The sequence below is a fragment of the Cylas formicarius genome, unplaced genomic scaffold, assembly GCF_029955315.1.
Source record: "Cylas formicarius isolate icCylForm1 unplaced genomic scaffold, icCylForm1.1 PGA_scaffold_10__41_contigs__length_53128322, whole genome shotgun sequence".
NCBI classification, from domain to species: domain Eukaryota; kingdom Metazoa; phylum Arthropoda; class Insecta; order Coleoptera; family Brentidae; genus Cylas; species Cylas formicarius.
The window spans coordinates 35,730,875-35,754,530 of record NW_026844214.1 but is presented as its reverse complement, the minus strand read 5'-3'; the positions used below and the strand labels follow the sequence as shown (position 1 = coordinate 35,754,530).

The following is a 23,656-nucleotide window of genomic DNA, read 5'->3' as shown; positions in this document are numbered from 1 at the left end:
GAAAGTTATTCGGACCCAATAAATTTTAAAAGTCTAAATTCGTTATTAATTTAAGCCCGAGGAAATTAGAAAAATTTTAATAAGACTCGATGCTTGGACGCATTTAAATAAATTGGTATTTTCCTATGTGTCGTTTGAAAGGTATACTAAAGAATTGTGTAATGTTGACAAAATTATTCAACAACTTATCCGTCGACTTTTAGAGAAAAAGTGCGGTAAACGGCATTTGACTCATGAGTTTATTTGACACGAGCGGAGCGAGTATTTAATAAACGAGCGAGTTAAAAAGTTTACCGAACGTGTTGCATGCTATACTTTTTCTACGACCGTTAGTTTTTGGCTACATTTTCGTAAAACAACACGAATACATTGACTGAAATGACCGTCAGAATTGACAAACGTCAAAATCAAAGCGTGGGAAATATCTCCGAAAACATCCGATTGCTCCCAAATCCGTGCGGTAAAATCCCGGAAATGTACGAAGTGGCTCAGATTCGTGGGAAAGGAAACTGACATGGTAAAGTGACGCTTCCCGCTCGCTAGATCGGTGGGTAATTAAGGATTTTACAGACGGGAGTAGAAAAACTAAATTAAATTAAATTAAATTGGGTATGAGATGTATATCTAAGCCGGTAAGTAAACAATTGACTCCTTTTCATGATACAAACTCGATGGCAGAGGCATAAAAAATATGAACACGATATGCTTGATGTATCTACTAATTTGAGGTAATCGGAAACAAGTTCATTTTTAAATGCGTTTAATTAGAAAGTAGTTCAGTAAGGTCATATTAACAACAATAACAATAATAAGTGTGCACAGGAAAGTATATTGAAGTGCCCCAATCGAAATGAAGGCTTGATATTTTTAAGTGTGCGCATACGTTTTCTATGACACTTTTCAAGAGGAATCTGAACAGCACCTAAAACAATTAGACCTGTAAAATATCAAAGATGCAACACAACCTTAGCTTAAAGTGTGGACCATATAGTAAAATCGATGCCCCTCAGACGGCTGTGACATTTTCATTCAGAAGGGAAAGATTTTCCACATATGCCTCTGAATATCACATTCAAACCTGCATTTTCGCCATTTCTTCGTAAACAAATACTCTTAACTCTCTTTTTTGCTTGAATGAATGAATAAATGTGATCTGGGCACATTTTGACAAAATACAGCTGAAAAAATTCCACATCGAATTTGAAAACAGTCGAATTGTCTATTTGTTAATATCCAAGTTTTTCGTTGAACATCGCAAGGTGGAAAATGAGATTTCAAATGATATATCCTATTCGTCCTATTTTAGCTTTAAAAGTGCCTGTATTATCATATAATTATATCACTAGACTTCTTTATCTACTACATTACACTACACTACACTACAAAAACTCACATTTTGTGTTGAGTTGAGTTGGTTTAGGTTTTCGAATTTCTTTTTGAAATGAAAATCAATTTGAATTCTGGAAAAAAATCTTCATTCTTCCATTGTTCTTAAATTTGATTTCTGAAGTAATTTTCTTCTTCTTTTCTTCAAGGAACTTAATCATCGTAAGGTTGATCAACATTTCTTTATACATTCCAGGCTGTAAGATAAATTTAAGATTAGCTACATTCTTCAGTTAAACTTTGGTTTATGCAAAAAACATGTGTTTCAATTGCCCAAAAATTTTGAAGGTTACGACAAAATGCAGAGATAAAATTCCCATCTTAACCTCAAAATTCTGATTGCTTTAGTGTTTATCTGGTAAAAATAAAAATCGGCATTTTATTGGGGTTAGCAAAAAATAGAAATAAAAGGTGTTCAAAAGTAATATAAAAATACGTCTACACTTTAATTTCAAATGAAATGGAAAAAGATGTTTTCCGCCTACGACTGACCGTGTCAAATACTTTCTTTTATGATAACTAAAAGAAAAATCTCAGTAACATAAAAAACCGAATGATAAAATATATGTTCATATCATTTAGTCTAAATAATGGGATCGTTCAATATTAGGAAAGAGGTTTGACCCAAATATGAATTATCGTTTTAAGATTTGAAATACGGAATAAGATGAAATATTAAGACGTCAAGATAATTCGAAAGGAAAATTGTTCTTTTTTCTTTGACGCAAAGTGAGCCGTTGGCAAATTTAATTCGGGTTAGTAATTAACTTTCGTATTAAGTACAAAATAACATGTCGAAATTGCTCCAAGTTAATTTTGAGGAAATATACCAAATCAAACAGAAAACGATTGACTTTTGTCGGAAAGCCAATTATATGAAAACTGGGCAGCGTTTCACCCCAAATGCTGAAACTATTAGAAATTAGATTTATGGGTTGTGGTTTGCTTTTGCTTCCAAACGTTTAATAATGGTCATATTTAACTGATTTAATTAATCCTTAGGCAAACTGTTTCTAATTAAATTATAATAGACACTACCATTATTTCATTCTGCTTGAAATAATAATTCTGGCATCATTTCAATTACATCAGGTTATCTAATTATTCCAATTAGTGGATAAATATAATACTATACTTTCGAGGATTTTGAAGCGATTAAGAGGTATCAATTATTTCCAATATGTCAATTTTTAGAAATTCGATGCATTTGCTAAGGGATGTTGGAAGAAAATTTATTGATTTATACTGATTTTAACGATATGCCTTACTCGTTTCTATCTGAACTTCAGGATACAAAAACACTGAGCTCTTCAGTTTACATTGCCAACCGTTCTCATGCACTTCGAAATGGTTGTTTGTTAGTACATTTAATTGCATAAACAAGCCCTTCTCGTAATTTAAATTCAACGCAATAATTATTACGAAGAATTATTTCGAAAGTATTTAAAAACAAAATCATTAAAGAAAGATTTGATTTTGTGTCTTAAAAATACTTGGGCTGTGAAATATCAGACACTTATTCAAAAACACCTTATGCTGGCGGTAACGCAAATTTCAACCGGATGGTACTTTTTTTTGTCATATTTCATTTTATGTATTTAAAGCCCAAAAACAATGCATTTCACTGCCTTGCGTGAAGTTCGGGACGGGAATACACCTTCTTCTTGGATCTCTTCTTTCTTGTTATTTTTTATTAGGAAGTTTTTTTGGTTAGAGTTCAAAGTTGGGCCGGTAATAGTATAGTAATATATAATTTCCTCAAAATGTAAAAAATCTGAACTCAAATTTGTCAAATATCAATTGTCAACAGTTAAGAAATTTAATACAAGCAAGCCAAAACACTCGTTCAAAGTTTGAATGAAAGGCAGCAAACATTGATAGTCAGCATATTGTACCCAGAAGAACTAAAACCCCGAGATGGGTATCACAGTTTAAGTCCACTGAATAACCGATTACTTATTACGTGCTTAATGCTCTAATTAATAATTACAGACAATGTACTATAACCTCATACTAATCCGGGCTCTTATAGTTACAACTAAACCCGTCATTTCCTTTTCTTGCTTTTTCTTGATTGTATCTTTTGTGCTCCAGTTACTTATTTTACAGAGTATTTCATAATAAGTCTGTTTTTTCATGTAAGCATATGTACTAACTTGCTTCGCTTTCGAGATACAAGGAGTGAAATTTTATAGAACAAAATCTCTTTCATATCAATTACTCAAAACCTTTTGGCTGATTTTGACAAAACTTGACACTGTTATTTGCCCTTGAAATGGTCTTTATTTTGCATAATTAAAATAAATTACTTCATTTCACTAACGTTTCAGAGAATGATCTAGTTTTGCTATAATCATGGTACGCTACGAATTTTTTGAATATTTAATAGTTTTTTTAGATCCATCAAATGAATACGAAATTTTTTTTGTTCATTCCTTTTGTTTTGTATCTTTTTTTGTCTTCAAGATAAAAATTATAAATCTGCAGGTTCCTTGATTGTCCGAAGAATTCGACTTTTTATTAATTATTTAAACAATTTAAAAATTATTTTAATGAAACTTAGTTTTAGTAAATTTTTGAAAATTTTTATTTAAATAAAACTGATTAATCGCGTTATTATAACATTTTTTTCGTCCAGAGAATTAAGGAAAATCCCGATTTTCCATTTAAAAAAATAAAGTTAGACACGAAAAAAGAAAAAATTCAAAAGTTCTATTTTGGTTTGATATAAAAAAGCAATTTAATCCTCAAAATATTAGTGCCATGATTTTACCTATAAATATCAATTAGCTACCGAAATGAATAATTGTATTATAATCATATAAAATAAAGACCCTTAGAATGACAAATAAGCGTGTCAGTTTGGTCAAAATGGGCTAAAAGCTTTTTGAGTATTAAAAAAAGAAAAGGAATTTTCTTTAAACTTTGACTCCCTGTATCTCGAAAGCGAACCAAGTTAGAATATATGTTTATGTGAAAATCAGGCTTTTTTTGGCTAACAAACTCTCCCATAAAATTTTGAAACAGCTTGTATGTTTTATATTTATTTTATGTGTATATATCGTTAAGTGGAAATCGCGAAAGAAATAATAGTAAAAGTAAATGAAATAATGCGCACTTTTTTTTCTAATGAATTGTTTTCGCAATTGGTAGGAATTTCATGGAATGGGTTTTGGCTTGACAAGAAACTATTCGATGGAATATAGAAAAGACCCTTTTTGTATATGACTAGTATTTTCAATTTGATGTACAAAAAATACTAATCAAGGATTGTATTATACATTCTGTATAGAAATTTAGTGTTAAAAATAATTCCGAAAATAATCCCTATTCTCTTTTTTAATGGAATACATATTCTTATTTTGTCCTCGACGAAAACGAAGACAAAAACAGATAGCGATTAACCCGAAACCATAAAAACGCCTGTTGCCTGGATGTGCAGCTTGAAATAAAAAATTGACCGACTGAGTTGAAATGTTTAAAAGGAGGGAACAACTTCTGATTTTTCTTGCTTCTTTTGATGCTTGAGATAAGTGGAATAACTTTCTTTACGGAAGTACATCTTTTGTCGGTAAATTCCGTGGTAAATATTTAATCTTTATATTTTAATTAAGTTTTTAATTAGAAATTTCTTCGGGGTAGTAGACACGTCTGGTTGATGAAATGTTTTCCGGCATTGGAACTTTGGTTAAGACTTTAAGCTTATTTAATATGAAGTGGAGATTTTTTAGTTATTGAGTCATAAGCTGGTTAAGTACAATATAAAAGGTTATGTACAACAATATTTGCCCTAATTTAAATCAATACTATTGGGTGGGCAAATTTGAGGTTAGTAAGTAAATTGACTCAAAAACAAACTTTTTTAGACAAACTCGGTTTTAGGATATGATTTTTTTAAGTAGAAATATGGGAATTAATAATGGAGTATGATGTTGGGCAAACATCTACGCCTAGGACGTTGGTGAACGTCCGCTCTTTTCGCAAAATTTTAAATCAAATTTTGCAAAAAAGCTTCCCTTATCTCGCCAATGCAGCAGTGAATTTCATCTTTCAGAGCGTCAGTTGTTTGTGGTTTGTTCACGTAACCCCGGTCTTCCCCAGAGAAAATAGTCCATCTGTGTCACGTCACAGGTAGTGCAGAGAATTCACGGTTACGACGTTTCCTTGCTCATTTGCAAAAAATTAGGGGTCGATGATACACATGATATACAATTTTAGTTCCAGGCCATCTATTTAGTTCTATATATTCCTAAATTGGTTTAATTTGGTTTAATTAGCTCTGCCACGTGGTAATATATGTATAGAGTGGTAATTGTTAAAACATTATTTTAGGGACATGGAAATTTAAGACCCAGTCTCTTTCCATAGCAGATTTTTAGGAACATGTGCAGTAAGACGCAAGATCTTAAAAAGAATTTAAGGTTCCGCGGCCCTGAAAAATTACCAAAACGCCAATGTCTTTGGGGAGACTGTGCTTTCAAAATGAATTGTTCACAGATATATTGAGGTCCTGTACTTTCACAACTTTATTAAGTGCAATTTATTGTTAATAATTATTATTCTTATGTATCCGTAAACAAAAAAATATATATTTGCCAACCGACCAAAATTTTGGATATTTTTAAAATTTATGGTTTTTTTAGTTCATTATTTTAAAGACCCACGATTTTCCATAAATTGTTATTTATTGAAGTTCAAAGTTGCTACATTTTAGACTAACCTTCTTCTTATATTATTTTGAATTTAAACTTAATTAAGTGCGTTTCTGGGATTTATTTTCATAGAAGATAACTAAAGGAAAACAAAGTATCCGAGGTAAACACACTCCTAACATATAGTCGCATTTCCGAAAGTAGAAGCGACCAGCTTTTACGCTGCAAAAATAAATGTTTAGACTTTGCCAAACAAACGACAAGAGATAAATTCAATTTTCTTGCAGAACTCGGAACCGCTCATGCAGTTTATCCGTTTTGCGGCGAATGTTGAACATTTCGTTTGAATACCACGTTACATCAATATTTTCGTTGTTTACATGATGGAAGGTAGTTTAAAACATATATATGCCTGCATTGTATGAGTAATGCCTGTGTGATGCGAAGTTGGAGCGAACTTTCACAAATATGTGCGTAATAAGCATCTGTTGGCGTTTTATGGTTTTCAAAACTTAAAATATGCGTCCGAAAGATCTGTTTGGCACTTGTATGGTGCATGACATTAGAATTTTCTTAAATCTAAGCAAAGTCATACCGAAACGTTTTATACTCTATACATCTCCAATTTTCGATGGTTTGGAAGGTATAGAGTAGTTATCCACAGGGGTAAGGACTTGAATGCACTGCGAATATCTGGCTTACTTCTTGAGAAAATGTTGTTTCGACCTACTTAGTTTTTAAATAAATTATATTGCTTTTTTTCTTCAACGAGTTAATTCTGATTCAGCACCAGGATCAAAATAGTATATTATGCAACAAGTGTTGCATTTGAATAACGAGCTTATTTGTCACGAGCCACTGCGTAAAAACGAGTGACTTAAAAAACAACACGAATACATTCACTGACATGAAATGACAAACATAAAAATTCAAGCTGTGCGTAAAATCCCCGAAAACATCCGATTGCTCCCAAACCCGTGCGGTAATATCCCGGAAATGTCACGTGATAAAGTGACGCTTTTAGATTTTTAAATTTAATAAACAAGCTTAAAGGGAAATTAACACATAAAGTCGAACTTCGATAACTCGAATTTTTGATAAGTCGAACCAAATTGGTTGGCAATAGCGTCAAAAGTAGGAAATGCGTGTTAGTTTGTCTTAATTACTCGAACTTCGATTACTCGAATATCTTGATAACTCGAACTAAACATTTGGTGCCAACTTCGATAAGTCGAATTTTCAGTTTCTGTGGTTGCTAAGTTCACTTGTATGACTTAGTAGTTAATACTAAGTGAAAAATACTGTCCCTATTCAATTTACACATTATATTAAAGGCATTTTTGGATTTTTGCTTTTGTTGATATGTCATCAAAACGTACTTTAAAAGCTTTGTCTGTTGATCAAAAATTCAAGGTTATAAAAGAAGTGGAAAGTGGCTCAAAAAATAAAGCTGTAGCTGTGAAGTATGGGATTTCGGCAAGTACAGTGTCTACAATTTTGAAAAATAAACATTCAGTCATCACTGCAATGGAACGTTTCGAATAAAACAAAAACAATAACATTACACTAATGGATTGTGTTAACGACGTAATTACCGCATGGAATATTGACGTTAAGCCTGAAACAATTTCTAATTGTTTTAAAAAAGCCGGTTTTGGTTAGTATTCTGAATGGTAAGAAGAAGATGAGATTCCCTTGATTTTCCTAAGCGAACGCCTGAAAGAAAAGAGTGAAGACGAAATCCAAATATAAATCGAGTTTAAAGCTTGGACAAACATTAGAGGTATAGCAGAAGGTAGCACCATCAACGATTTTAGACATGTGGATGAGGATATTGTTACTTCAGAGTTTCCTACTGATGAAGATATTATCGAGTCCTGCAGATCCGAACCGGTACAGTTAAACATCGAAGATAACTGCGACAGTGACACGATGGAGGAGGAATTAGAAGATGATTCTCAGCAACCACCTTCAAACGAATTGGTTGAAAATTCGTTGATTGTCTTGCATTCCTATTTGAAAACCAGTGAATACACAACCGATTTCCTCTATGATTGTTTAAACAAAATTGAAGCTTTTGTTGAAAACCAAAATAAGAAATCCGGTCGTCAGTCATAAATAACTGACTTTTTTCCAGTGAGAGAGTAAACTTTAATATGTGTATGTATATGTGCATACATACTATGCTTATATATACTGGGTACATATACAATACATTTGTATGTACATATATTATGTAAATACATACATACATATGGACTACTATTTCATAATTTTCGTTTTTTCTTCAAAAATCATAGATATTAAGGCATTTATGTAACGTATAACCCATTTTTAAAAATGAATGAATAACTGTTCATTCACAAAAATGTACATGCGTTTGTAGTTTTTATTGATAACTCGAAGTCTTGATAACTCGAAATTTTCATGTGTCAAATCGCAGTTCGACTTATCGAAGTTCGACTGTATTTTTAATTATGCTTTACAAATTGTTTCAAAACAAATTCCGAAAGAGTTGATTCTTTATTTAAAATAAAGGGTTGGTTTTTTCTATAAACTTTGGCTCAAAAGCCAACCATAATAAAATAACCAATAAACCGTAAAAATAATGTTTTCATTTTTTATCTCAAAAGCGAACGAACATAACGAAAAGAAACAAAAAAATATTGCGGAATTATTACTTCTATACTTCTTACTTACTTTTTACTCACGTTCTGTACAATTCTTTATATTTTTTTTAAATGAGTGGAGGGGATTAAATTATACTACCCTTGCAGTCAAACAGCTATATTTTCTACCAACATTGATCAATTATATTTATTTATTAATGAGCAGTTTGAAACTAATTGATCTATTCCTGCGTAAACTATCAATAAATGCCTTCTTTAAAGGCTTTTTGAAGCAATCGTGTTTTCGGAGATTTTTTACCGCACGGCTTGAATTCTGACTGTCACATCAGGGGGATGTTGTTTTGCATAAATGTACCCAAAAACTAACCGTTCGGTAAACTTTTTAGGTCCCTCGTATATTAAGCAATCGCTCCCCTGCGTGCGTGCATTGCGTTTACCGCACTTATTACATAATAGACTATTTATTGAAACAATGTAATTCAAATAAAGTATAATTTTTATAATAAGTGTTTCAATATAAAATATACATTTATCCTAAGCATCATTGAATATGAATGGATTATTTCTTATAATATTACAAGACGCAATTTTCCGATTGCTTCTTTTTCTTCTTCTTCTTCTGCATTGGTGTACTCATAAGATTTAAATCTCAGGATCGAGGCGGTCAATTATAAAGCAAAACTCTTCCGATCCAGCGGTTTTCACACGTACCATTTGAAAACATTCGCACATGTCTATTTTCTAGCAAAGGACGTAATTCCTCTTATAGAAAACCAAAATAGGACTCACCGGGCAGAAAATGCGGCCCACCTAACTGAACATCGAAAATTTCTAACCAAGTTTTAATCGCAAACTGATATTGATGTCCAAATTCCACTATTGAATGCGGATTATCTTTAGCCCATACATGCCTGTTCTGGAAGCAGTGGTAAAAAATCATTATTGGTTCGACATATCTTGTTTTTTGTAACTAGTGTTCTTTTAATATCGTCCATAAACTTGATGGAAGCATCAGCATTTAATTCTGCCGCGATTTTCCTGGTACCTTTCTGCGGATGTTAATCAATAATATTTGGCACAGCAATTACTAATTCGGGTATTTGAACTTCGTGGTATCGACTGGTATCAAAACATCTTTTTTCGAAACTTCCACATTCATATTCCTGATAAACAAGTTGTCATGAGAAGGTCTACGATTGAGATGTGCTTGTGTATAAAAGCTAAAAGCTTCCAAGGAAATTCCGCTTGCACGCCCGTACATATAAATACATATCTGCCATTTCTGCATTAGTGTAATTAAATTAATCGTATTTTGTTGTAAAACTAAGTGAGCAATGTCAACTAAAACACCAAATGCCTCAAAAGATGACAGCAGGAAACAAGTTTCTAAATAAAACACAAAACAAAAAATATGTATTTGTCATGTCATGACATATCAAAAAATGGCGAAAGTGAGTTTTGTAATAGTAATACTTCCGCAATATTTAATTGTTCTATCTATTTTCGTTTTTAAATAATCAAAAAAATAAAATTTTTAAAAACTATTATTTTTAACGAGGAATCACCCCTTATGTTGTTCCCATTTGTTTTGAAACACTTTGTACATGTAGCACTCCAATTTTATCATTGTCTTTACGTGTTAATTTATAAATAAAACAATTAACAATAAATTTTGAGATGGATAAGTAGTATAAAGTTATTTAAACGAATGGTACGTGAAAATTATATATTAACAATTTTTTTTCTGTAATTAAAACGTGTCACAAACAAATAATAATAGTTTTTTTATTGACAGCATAACCTGAAAATATGGCATCGGTAATATTGCAGACCGGGTTTGAAAATATCTCCCATTCAATTAATTTTAACTGCAGGTACGCTAGAAAAAGGAAAAAAAATGGCTTTTTGTCATATTAAACACATTGAAGAATACGTTGGTGCCAATATTAACAATAAGTTAATTGCTAAATGCATTCGGCAAACGTCCGTCACTGAAACACCATATAATTTACAGATTACAGAAAAAAAATTGTCAAACTTTAAAAGTGGCTTTTTTACTTGATTCTTTAATTTTTTTAGCTGAATAGTAAAAGGGAGGTGGTACATGCTCAATGTACTTGCATTGCCAAAGAAACTGGCGAATGCAAACATATTGCGGCATTTATCCACCAAATAAACAATGACCGGACTGTGTCTAAAACGAGTGTTCAGCAAGAGTGGGGATTTAGGTCAATTAATCATTTAGCAAAAGAAAAATATTCTCGAGGAGCTACGGTAAATGATCTTTTTCCTCAAAAAGTGCTTAAAAATCCTCCTCAGCCACTGCACTTGACTTTGGAAGACTTTGACGATATCGAATGCCCAATTAAAAAAAGGTTAAAAGTCGATCATATTAGTGAGGAAGAACAAGTCTGTACGGTGGTCATGAATATATGTCTCGAAGAACGACAGGTAGAACTAATATCAGAGTGTACGAAAAAGGTGATTGCTTGTCTTTTAAAGAGTGCTGGTCAGTGTATCACCATAGGAAAAGACAAGTTGGCTCTGTCATCTGAGATAGCACAGTTTTACAGAGACCGGATACTATTAGACAGTGAAGAAGTTTTCACATTGTGTTTACAAACCACTCAACAAAGCGAGACGGTAAAATGGTTTGAAGCAAGACGTGTACGCATAACGGCCAGCGCAAAAGCTCATAAGATAAAAACAATAAGTCGCACTTCAGCTGAATCTTTACTACAGGATTTTCTGCATCCGAAAAGTTTAAATTATGGAATTCAAAATGAGGTAAAAGCTCGCGAAAATTACAAATTACTGCATGATGTTCACGTATTTCAAATTGGATTATTTGTGTCTCCCAAACAGGCCTGGTTAGGAGTCTCAGTAGATGGAATAGTAGTCAGTGACGACCATGGTAACTAAAATAGTCGAAATAAAATGTCCAATATCATGCAAATCGAATATGGGGAAATGGGATAAAGAAACGAAAAAATTTAATGTCGGCTATATTGAAACTGTAGCTACGGGAAAAGTCCAATTAAAAAAGAACCATATTTATTATGTTATATATTATATTATTTACGAAGGTTGAATTCATTTCTTCATGAAAATCAATCTGTACAGCAACATCTTTAAACCGCGGTTGCAGTGAGTCAATAATAACTTCACTACGTTGCTGTATATCCATATGATCATTCAGGTTATCGGTATCCTTATTGTCGTTGAGGTCATCGTTACGTGTTCTTATATTAACAAGCTTAGTGTTGTCCATTTCGGAACCATTGGAATTTTGACTTCTCCGCATTGCTCTCGCGAATCTGTAATCGAGAAATCCTATATTTTTTAGTAAAATGAACATCTACGATTCAATTATTTTTTCATATCATCCTCTGTACAAACGTGGGTCTTTTACGTCCAGCCATTTTGTATCTACTGATCTGGGTCCAAAAATTATGTACAAAATTACTGTTAACGTTACTAATTGTCAATCCGATATATCGATTATAATTTTACGAAACCAATAGAGAAACTTCTTGAAATGTACGTGGTTTACTCAATAAATATTACATTAAGGACAAATGAAAAATTTTACAACCAACTAAACGTCAAATGTAAAGCAAAAAATATAGTTTTTCGTTGAAAAAAAAAATGCGATTTTTTTCTTTTTTTAATGTTAATTACATGGCCGGGGCAAAACATACCCACGTTTATAAATCAAGGTTTAATAAATAGAAAAATTACCTACCTGCTTTGTGCTTGTACTTGCTCTGATTTATTTATTTTTGGTTTTCCGTAATATTTTTCAGGAAATATTGTTAGGAGATATGCAGTGCTATTAGGATGCTCCGACTTTTTACCTCCTACAAAATGTTGACTGTAAATACATGATCTTAAACTAGGTTCCCAAGAACTTGCGTTACGACTACAGAAAATTGAATAATCATTTTTACAAATTTATAACAATAAAATCTGAATCAGTTATTAGGATAATCATGGTCTTACTTACTTGATTCTTTTCACAGCTTTAACCCACTTTACTCTCTTTTCGAGGTTATAGCGTTGCGTGGGGAATTTATAAAATTTTATGTTGTTTAAGTCTTCATTAACACAGCAGCCAGGAACACAAGTATTTCCTGATCGCCTCGTTCTAACCATTTTTTATTTATAATTAAAAACCGTTTAAAATTATTTATATTTTCACTTTTAATCACACTACTCATTAGAGTGTACGAAAATTTGGAGTACAAAAATTCGACTGACGCTCACGAGGATCGCTGGCATCCAATTTTTCCTTGACGACGCCCCCCCACACAGAGCCTATATACCAAAAGTAATCTCGAAAGTATTTATAAACAAAGTTTGTCGGACGTAGTGGTCAACCTGTGCGCGAAAGTTCAACACCAGGCTCAGGGACGAGGCCTTTTTCGTTTGGAACATCCTGTATCAAATAGGCATTGCCGTTAAATTTTTTCTGAAACGGTTTTACCCACGCACATTCTTTGCCCGATATTTTGTTATAAAAATACTTTCGCATTTTCGCCTATACGTTATGGCAATATTTTATATATACATGTCTTTGCTGAAAGCTCCCCTTGAATACGCTTTTTAAATTTTATTAGCCCGAAAAATATTTTTATATTCTTATACAAGCTTAACCGGCGTTTGGTATTCCCTGCCTTTTACTGGGTCGTAAAGATATTGTCTGGCTTACTGTATCGAAAAAGGTTAAGTAATAACCATTCGTATCACGTAACTTATTCCTTTTATCTTTGTCATTGGGTGGAAAAGTAGACTTTTTAGTCGTTTAACCTCGCTTCGATTCGGAGACGGTCTGATAGGCAATGTTGATAGATGCGAATCACCAAATATTGATGTATGAGAATTTTGAACCCGAAGTTAAGTTGAAAATGAGTGAAATATCGAAAAGATAAGCAAACATTTATATGGATTTTTACGTTTAAACCGTTCGAATTCGGCGTGGACCATAGGTCGCAAAATTACAGGCTGAGTTAAGTGCTAGACAAATAATCGCGCCGTCAGGGTAATGAAATAATAATTTTATGCTTAGTTTGTGAAGGGTATGAAGGTAAGCCTGCAACTCTTGAACTCATGCAATCCACAAACGAAATGCTGTGTCCACCAAATTTTTATGCAATTGTAATTAACTATTATTCCATTATAATTGTTTATAATTTTGTAATTAAAAATAAATACCCTATTGGCTTTAATATCGAAATATCTGTATGGCTTCCAAAAACTGCCGTATGTGTATATGTATGTGGTGTATTTTCAGATTGATATTGAAGATACAAAGATGCAGTTTGCACATCGATGGTTTGAGACTTGATAAATGGTATAATAATAGGAGCGCCTGTAGTCTCTGAGCTACGAGGGAAAATATTGGCCATATTTTCTTTAATATAGACTTTGAAAATACTTTATTTTTACATTTCAATAGAAAACTGATATATTCTCGAATGTTCTCATCGCCTCTTCCAAAAAAAGAAAAAGCATAGAAAAAGATTTTATTCTGGCGAAATGTTAAACACAAAACCATTATGTATAGCTACGTAAGGCTAAGCTAAGAAGGAGATGACGAAATGGGACCGAATTCGGCTGTGAGATTTTTAAAATTACTGCTACACGTTCGTGCGCGAGTCTTAAAACGTACGTTTCTTATCATTCAGCATTTTCAATGAATTGGTAGTAACCCTTATGTCCATTAGAGAATTGTCTAAAACTTGCTTCTTCTTTTTATAAGCAAGGTAACTAACACTGCATAACCATATTGAGTGCTTCAAGGCTTCACAACCTGGGACACTATTTTATCATTCATTTTATAAATATTCCCAACATGCAGTTATAAATTTCGCTAATTTACGTTAATTACAAGTTTTGTCGCGAAACTCGGAGCTATCATTATTAGCAAACTACTCACGCTCCACTTACAACTTGAACTACTATATACAGGTAGGGTTTAGGTAAGTTTGCCGGTTTATAGACGTATTTATCTTTTAGCCCTCCGCATATTTACACAGCCCCAACAATTAATTTATAAATTGGTTATTGATTGAAAATTTTATATATAGTTTTTTTTTAATAAATAGTTTTTATTTTATATTGAATCTATTTGTTTATTGTGTTGCGACTGCATGTTTTACACAATGCACCATGAATACTTACATGTTATTCTTACCATTTTTATTTTATATTGGTAATAATATTAATATTATAGGTTGCAGAAGAATTCTGGTGTACAGTATGAAGGAATTCCGGAGGAATTTTTAAGAATTACAGGGGATTCGAAGGAATTCCAAGAGATATTTAATATCATCACTCAGATATTTAAAAATTTTACAAATCTAAAATCTTTTTAAATCTTTGGAACTAGAAAGAACAAAATCAACGTTATTTCGAACAATGTGAACAATAGAGTCTAAATTACAAACCAGCAATAATATTTTCTTTTATGTTAAACGACAATAAATGACAAAGTTGACATCAAGATTTTACGAAAACAGCAGTTGTTACTTCTACACTTTATGAAAAGAAGGTTTCTGGTTATTCCAGGGACAACTTTTTCATAATTAAAGAGACGTGAAAAATAATACTTTTAGATTATTATAAAAATATAATCGATCAAATTTTAATCTCCAGTTTTATAAAAAGTGCGGGTATTTAAGATTGCAAACAACCGGGTTCAAAAAACGCAGCTTCGCTTCTTGGCCAAAGAACACAAAATATGATCAAGAAGACGCGAAATATTTTCGAGAAAATGACCGGTAAACGCAAACCGAAATAGCCCTCATTCCGTCATAAAACCAAGTGTCAGTGGCAATGTCTCCCACAACGTACATCTTATTTCTTCGGACCTTCGTCAACGTCAGGGGATTTTCTATTTAGTTCACCTGCTGACGGCCTCAAGCTCAAACATTCTTACCAGTCCTACTCGGAAAAGTAAAACAGTCATTTGTCATCTTACGCAATTTGTTAAACTCACGAGAGAATTAATCATCTGCGTTGTTTGTTCCAAAAATAAAATGCCAAATCTTCTCGCCAGCACCCGATTAAATTTTAGCACCTTATAAGCGTCAAGTTGGTTTCCTTCATAAAACTTTTAGTAAACTTAATCATGGCTTGTTGTAAAATGGGCTCTTTTTTATAAAATGATTCGAAAATATGGCGAGAGTAAAAAGTTTCGTGACATAAATGCTATAAATTGCACGATATACATCAATACTACACGCAAATTTTGATCCATACAAGTTGCGATAAATTAAGCATTAAATTATAAATCAAATCTAACTGCCCTAAAAATTTTGCATCTCTTAGGACTTCCGTTAAAAATAAAATAATTTGTAGTATTTTTAATCAATTTATTGAGTTATACTTTTCCTCCAAACGGCTCATTTAGTCGATCAGATTTTATTTAGTTATTAACAGACTCAGGATCAAATAGAATTTGCGTTAAGGTTCTTTAACTTAATTTTTGAAGACATTAAAATTCACTACAAAAAAGTAAACAAACGTTGAAACGCCAGATCTGTCAAAGGAGGCAGGAATCAAGTGGCTAAGAGCTTATCAGTCTATATCAGAATTTCTTTTCCAACCGATGTTGTAAACCAAGTGAAGATTATATGAAATATCATTATTTAAAAGCTCCATAATTAATATTCTGGCAATATTAAAATAGGAAATGTCTTGACGGTTGCTATATGAATTTACGACAAACATTAATCAATTAGAAAAATGCAAATAACAAAATACGTCATCCCGGCAGAAGAACTGCGTTCAGGATAGCGGAACTTAAACCTAAGTGACGCAAGAACTAATATTTAAAAAAATGTGCATGTCGTGATAAAATTATCACCCATTACTTCGTCGGCACTACTACAAATACTTGGAATAACAATAATAAATTACTTTTATAGATTTTAACGGAAATTACAAATGATCAAAGAGGCGAAGTCGATTTCAAATGCCTGTAGGACAGTTGACCTGCTGCTCCACCTAACCCAATGAGCCCAGTAGGAAGAGAGAAAACGAATAATTAAGACTTTTAGTGAAAGGTGATTTCGCGAGAAATGATTTGTTTCTTGATGTTATGATTGTAACAAAAATTTAAGTTGGCCTGAATACGCTAGCATGTGTCAGAGCATGATAGTATATTTCATACATCCAGTCGGAGTTCGACAAACGAACGAATAATATCCCGGAATATATTGCCAACATGTGTGCAGGATTATGTCTAATGTTTCATTTTCCGCAGTAAACCCTGCCGGTTTTCAATATACGTATAAAAAGTCGATATTTCCCCAAACGGAGTTCTACTAAATACACCCATTAAAAAGCCAATAATAAATTTAAATTGACGCCCCTCCCCGCAAGTAAATTCGTGTATTGACCTAAATTTATGGATACTTCCCTCTCCATAAAAAAAAATTATATACGAATCCATTAAACAAAATTGGACGGGGTTCGGTTGGAACTGGAGTCCATTAATTTCACGAATTGCACGTGTTGGTTTTGACAATGCAACGTGTGGCACCGTAAATGTTAAGATAATTAACTTTTAAAATTTATCATCTTGAGGGCAGACGGAAGAGTAAACGGTAATTAGGTAAGCATCCAGGCATGATCATTATAAATGATACCGTTTTAATATGAAACTTTTGTCGAATGTTTTAATTGAATAATTCTTCCGCGAATGGATATTTCTACCAATTTTGTGAATTATGACATGAAGTGAATTTTTTTTAACATTTTAACGTTTACGTCGTCGTGTTAGCTCAGATGATTTTTTTGTTACCCGTTTAACATATTAGAATTAAAATTATAACGGAAATTTCAGTGAGGGCAACGAGGCATCTCTGTAGGGAAAGTGGAAGGGGTGTTAAAACATTCCCTTCAATAAATGTCCTTATCTCGAAACACATTTTAATCAACTTGGAGTAATTAAAAAGGGCTTTTCCATGGCTTATGCGTATTCATTGTTTTCGGTAATAAATCAATTGACATGAGTTATTGTTATATAGGTGATTCTGTTTAAATTGTGATTTTTTATATCCTGTATTATTTGTTCTCACTGGGGATTAATTAATAATCTAATAATGAAATTTTTGTATGAATTAGATGAGGATGAACATATTTAATCATGTTTTTTATATAATGTCTTACATAATATAATTGTATTTCTGAAATTTATCTATAAATTAATTATTTTTTTTGTCGCAATAAATAATTAAAACTAACTAACTAATTACCTCATAATTTCTTATTTCTATGATCAAACTAAAAAAAATAACACTTTTTTGGTTAATGTCTTCAGTCAAAACTCAATTCAGGTTCAACAACTTTTGTCTTTAAAATTTAACGAATTTTTAAATTTGAATTTATATGACTCGAGCTCCATCTCTTTTGAGATGAAATAGTGCACAGCCAATAAGATTTTAGAACTCAAATTTATTTTATGTTAGTTCCATGGATAAATCGAATGAACAATTTTAAATTTGTTTCTCCTTCTTGGCACTTTGAAGTTGTATTTAAATCGTTTCAGGCATTTATTTTCACAATAAAATAGATAAACAATATGCATAAAAAAATTAAAACGCCATTTTTTAAATCTTACAAATTTTAAGTAAACAGTAACTTAGAACGGAAACATCCGCGTAGATTTACCTTTACATTATCTATTTAAATTGGACCAAGTATTCTTTCATTACGTCGTTACATTTGATAACAAAGATATACAAATACAAGTTGTAATTGAGCAATGGCATAGGCTAATGTTACTGCCACGTGACTTCTTTCATTGCTTACGCTCTGAAGCGTCAATGCGTCCTTCAATCACGTGACACAACTGTCATTGCCATTGATGTCGAGATTTCACGCGACCTAACATATTATTTTTTTCATCACCATCATTGGAACAGTTACTTTTTTTTTAATTGCAAGAAAGCAACTTTTGCTATTTTGTTCTCGTTTGCTTCTTGTGGTCAAAATTATATCCAGACGTGCGTGCATACTGCAAGGAGGAGCCGCCTGTGACTTTCAGCAAATAGTAGAGCGATTGAACTAATATCCTACGTATGTTCCAATTGATAATCATTTCGAAGCTATAATTTCAAGTTGAACGATGAAATGGTAATGGTCAATAAACTCAGGGAATCGTGAAACACATGTGTTAAAATCATAAAAACTAAAGCAAATTGGGGAATATCGTAATAGGACGCCTGGATGGTATTAATTCGCTTTAATGTCACAAAGTTAAAGCGAACAGCTGCGTTCCAAATCTGCAGAAATGCACACCACTAATAACCTGATCAACAAAAATGAATATTATAACCACTGCTTAGAGTTTATGTGCTTTAATTTAAAAACTCAAAAGAAGGAAAACCAAATAGTTTCAGACTACCTAGCCACCGTACCAACGACGCAGAGGCACGAGAATGTGACAAAGTTATTGAGTTCGCGCTACTAAAATGTGTGGAATTACTGATTCTTTTGTCAGTGTGTGAGTGAGGAAAGGAATGCTTTTGTTAATGATGGCTCCAATATCGAAATTTTCGCATCAGCACTTCTTCTTCGAAGATCTTTACGCTATATTTGTTGCTAACCTGCAAATGTAGATGCGACTTTGGCATTTTTAATTATTTTGAAGTATGTTGTATTATTTGGCTCCTGATGATACTTGATTAAGGCAAAACATATTTATATAATGCTGATTGCAAGTTTTCTTATAAATATAAAGCATTTTATTTTTAATAATATACGTTTGCCTTCAATTTAAAGCTGATGTCATTTCGCGTGGGATCAGAGTTTAAAATATCGTAATCCTCGTTTGGTTCCCTTTCGTTGCCTTTAAATTTTAGAGCGTTCCACCTTCTTAACACTAGTCGCACTTTGAAAATACGCTTCGCGAGGGATAATATCTCATATTGGTCCCCCGGTGACGCCGGGGAATTTAAGCTTTCAGGAATTTTAACTCCCGAAAATGTGTTTTCGCGCTGCACGCCTTGCCGTAAAAGCTTTAATTAACCTAATTGGCTGTTTTTCGGCACACCAAATGAACTTACACAACTTTTATTATTTTATGAGCAAACTTGGTGTTCTGCTTGGTCTGCTATTTTCCGGTAGCCTTGAGGTCCTTGCGAATCGTTTATATGATTTAGAAAAAAAAAATGAGTACTGCTACAAGCAATAAAATCCTATAATTTAAATGTTTAAATTGTATAAGTTGCTCTGGGGAAATTGATTTATTAGAGAAATATAGCAATATATTTTGAATATAACTTGTAAAAATTGAATACGTAGTCTTCCTATGAGTCTTTCTTCTAAATGATCAAAAAAATATTAATTTTTAAAACATAAAAGTATATATTTAAGACTAAACCAGAAACAGAGAAATAGATAAACATACTAGGCCTCGTACTAAAATCAAAAGCGAAATTAAAGTTTTGTTTTAGAATATTCATTGGTATATTTTGACATATTTTGCAAAAAAGTACAAACTTAGATGTAGGGCTTCCCAGTCTGTCAAACACATTATCTATATTTGTATCAAATAATAAAATTCGGTTAGACTTTTCACAATGTGATACAGCCTTTCAACAGTTCTAGTCTAAGGAGGCCTTTATAGAGATTTTAAATTAATGGACTTTTGTGCACCCTCGAGGAATCGCTCTTAAGAGAAAACGTTAAGACTTTTTGGAAGTTCGTCAATAGTAAAAAGAAAAGAAACTTTATTCCATCGGTTGTGCGTCTTGGCGACGTGACCTGTTCTGTGGGTGAGGATATTGTCAATTTATTTGCAGACTGGTTTTTCTAACATGTATCGTGACGAGGACTGTGTCTCTGAAGATGTCAGTTTCCCACTCGACTCTAGATAAAAACAAAGGATCCGGTCCCGAAGGCCCCCCACCATATCTTATTAAGCATTGCAGCTTCATACTTTCTAGACCACTTTATATTATCTTTACCCAATCTTTAAAAACGGGAACTTTTCCAACTTCTGGAAATCAAGCGTCGTTACCGCTATCCTAAAATCCGGAGATAACTCGCAAGTGAACAATTATAGGCCCATCAGTATCCTGAGTTGCATTCCTAAAGTGTTCGAAAGTTTAGTCTACGACTATTTACTTGCTGGCCTGAAAGGTAGCTTCATCGACCAACAATTTGAATTTCTCCTCCATCTTTCCACTGAGCTAAACTTGTTTACATTTACAGATTTTCTGTTGGAATCATTGGAGGGAGGGTCTCAGATTCATGCCATTTACACAGACTTTTCAAAGGCATTTGATCTAGTAAATGATCAAATCTTAATAAAAAAATTGCGAAACATTGGAATCCGGGGAAAACTTTTGGAATGGTTAACATCGTACCTTACTGAAAGAGTGCAGATTGTGCGCGTCCAGAGCTTCCAATCCACCGAAATTAAAGCATTCCGATGTTCCGCAAGGATTACACCTGGGACCCCTACTCTTCAATATCTATGTGAATGATATTGCCCCATGTTTTCATCACTTTTCCTATTATTTGCTGACGACCTTCAACCGGAGTAGAAAGATCATATATTATACGTATAACATAAAAATGTCACCGTTATTACACGCCTCAGTAATAAGGGATCTTGGAGTGTTACTCGATATTAAATTGACTTACATACACCATGTTTCATTTATTGTGTCTAAACCACTTCACATTTTGGGCTTTATTAAGCGTTGTACAGTGGACTTCCAGAGTGTTCCGTCTCTAAGATTACTATTCTGCTCCCTCGTGGGTCCACAACTGGATTATTGTTCCTGTGTGTGGTCACTTTCGTATAACGTCCAACTACAAGCCACAGAAAGAGTGGAACATAGGTTTCTGCGGTATATAGCATTTAAGGAGCACCAGGGACTTGAGGACGTCGATTACTCGGAATTGGAAAACACTCTCCAACTTACAACTCTTCAAATTCGTGGCATGCATATGGATCCAACCATTTTTTATAATCTACTGCACTCCTTCCAGGTACAGTTCCATCCTACTAAGTATGGGCAGAGTTCTTTTCTTACTAGGTCAGCCGCACTAGCAAATCGCTTTTCGGACCAACTTGACTGCTTTCAGAGTGCAATAATATTTAAGAAAGAACTTAAAGACTGTCAGTAAAACTGTTCCGTTGTCTGATTTCGGAATAATACTGTATAACATTGTGTTGGTGCCTCGCTACTGTTATAAGTGTTCTCACTGTCGTGAGAGTAATGTTAATATTTTGGAAAACCAATGTTTGTCATATTGGGGTAAGGCCTTCATCTATATGTTTCATTCTGTTTTATTTTATTTTATTTTGTTGTTTACTATTTTGGTTATGTGTTTTTGATAGATAAATAAATAAATAAAATTACACAAGAAAGAACGTAAAGGCTACATGGTTACTAATATTATACACAACAATTTTGCCAGTCAAATTCTTTCTAACTTAATTTTCTCATTCTTTGATCGATTCCCTTGTCCTACCAACGTCCTTTCCGAAATCTGAAAACTAATACCGCTAGGGATTTTGAAAAAATTGATATTTTATCTTCTTAAAATTTCTTGAATTTAACTATGTTTCTTCGCTTTATTAAGCTTTGTTATTTCATTGATCAATCAAGTGGTTCACTAAGATTGTAATATATATTTAATATAAATTATCGCATAGAAAAAGACCGAAGGAATCCTCTTTTTATTTTTTATACTAGCTACATTTGGTATTCAGTCATATTACATTTATAAAGTTTTAAATGAATAAGTTATTAAAATATTTTCATTTTCCTACTGCATCCTGATATGTACGTAAAATTACCTTCGTAAGGATTCTAATAAAAATAAGGATAATTAGGAAAACGTTGAATGCAACCGTTATTCTATAAGTCAAATTTCTTGGAAAACGATGAGAGTCGTTCCGCACTGCGGTCTAGTTAAACAGGAAACTCACGGGTTTCACATAATAGGGCTGCTGGAGTCCCGTATAATTCATTAAATTAGAGGTTTAAAAATATGGAAACGTTGAAGTTTGCTTTCACAATAATACATTTGGGATTTATTTTGCAACAAACTCATTTTGGTTCAATGTTCCTTTCCAAATTATTTCGTAAGTTTCAAATAAACTTCGTCTAAAGTTTTGTTGCAGTTTTGCGATTGTTTAGGTACGAAAATTGTACGGAACAGGTAGCAAAAAGATTATGAAAATGAACACAAAGTTTTAAAGTATTTCATGGATCCTGTAATAGACGTGAAGTTTCCAGGTTATATTTGTTTTTCGTATGGTCACATGCCCACCAATACTTATTTGCGTTTTTTTTCAAAATCCCTATGAGCATATTTTACTAGAAATTATAGGAAGCAAAAGGAATAGAAAAAGAAAAATCGTCTCGGCCTGCTTGCCGTGGCAAACTGAGAGATAGAAGTGCAATTTGAGTATTTATTAGGTTTCTCTATTTTTTTTAATGCAAAATGCCTTATAAAAATATTTGGCGTTTGGATATTCTTCTATATTCCTAAAAGTCTTGACCTAGACGATAAAAACGATGGAATTGATTGATTCAAATTTATTCATTGAATTCACGCTTTTAGCACAAGAATAAAGAGAAGGCAAAAGGGAGAAAAGTAGTGCGTCAAAGGTCACACCTATGTCAGCATTTCAACATCTGTTAGTGTGTTCCGAAATGGAGCTCAACTTGAAATGTTTTCTATTGAACTTTATTGTGATTCAAAAGCGTCTAGGGTAACCGAATTAATTTTTTTTTTGCTATAAGTTTAATAGGCACTGTCGACACCCTTGAAAGTCTAATCGCTTAGGTAATTGATATTTTCCATCTCTATATCCCATTCTCTCTCTTTCTAAGCTTTCAGAGTCCGCTCAGAGTCCGATTCGTCGAACAAAAGACAAGTAGCGAGGACCCTACATGTCCAAAGTTACAGGTCCTTACGGGAGCGCCGGACCGAGATCAAAGGCTTTTGTACTTC

At 32.9% G+C, this 23,656-nt stretch overlaps 2 protein-coding genes across 8 annotated transcripts in view; one reads left to right on the top strand and one right to left on the bottom strand.

The window, feature by feature from the left end:
- The window catches only part of LOC132705608 (nephrin-like), a 635,291-nt gene that overhangs the window by 282,009 nt on the left and 329,626 nt on the right, over positions 1–23,656 (top strand). The gene's annotated exons all lie outside the window — the stretch shown is intronic.
- LOC132705619 (uncharacterized) overlaps positions 1–23,656 on the bottom strand; it is a 146,105-nt gene that overhangs the window by 31,016 nt on the left and 91,433 nt on the right. For 5 of the 6 annotated variants that reach the window (XM_060676329.1, XM_060676320.1, XM_060676369.1 and 2 more), the window contains exon 4: positions 1,394–1,583. The gene's annotated coding sequence lies outside the window, so the exon portion shown is untranslated. Of the gene's footprint in view, positions 1–1,393; positions 1,584–23,656 lie in introns of those variants that run through there. The other variant, XM_060676348.1, reaches the window with a different exon arrangement.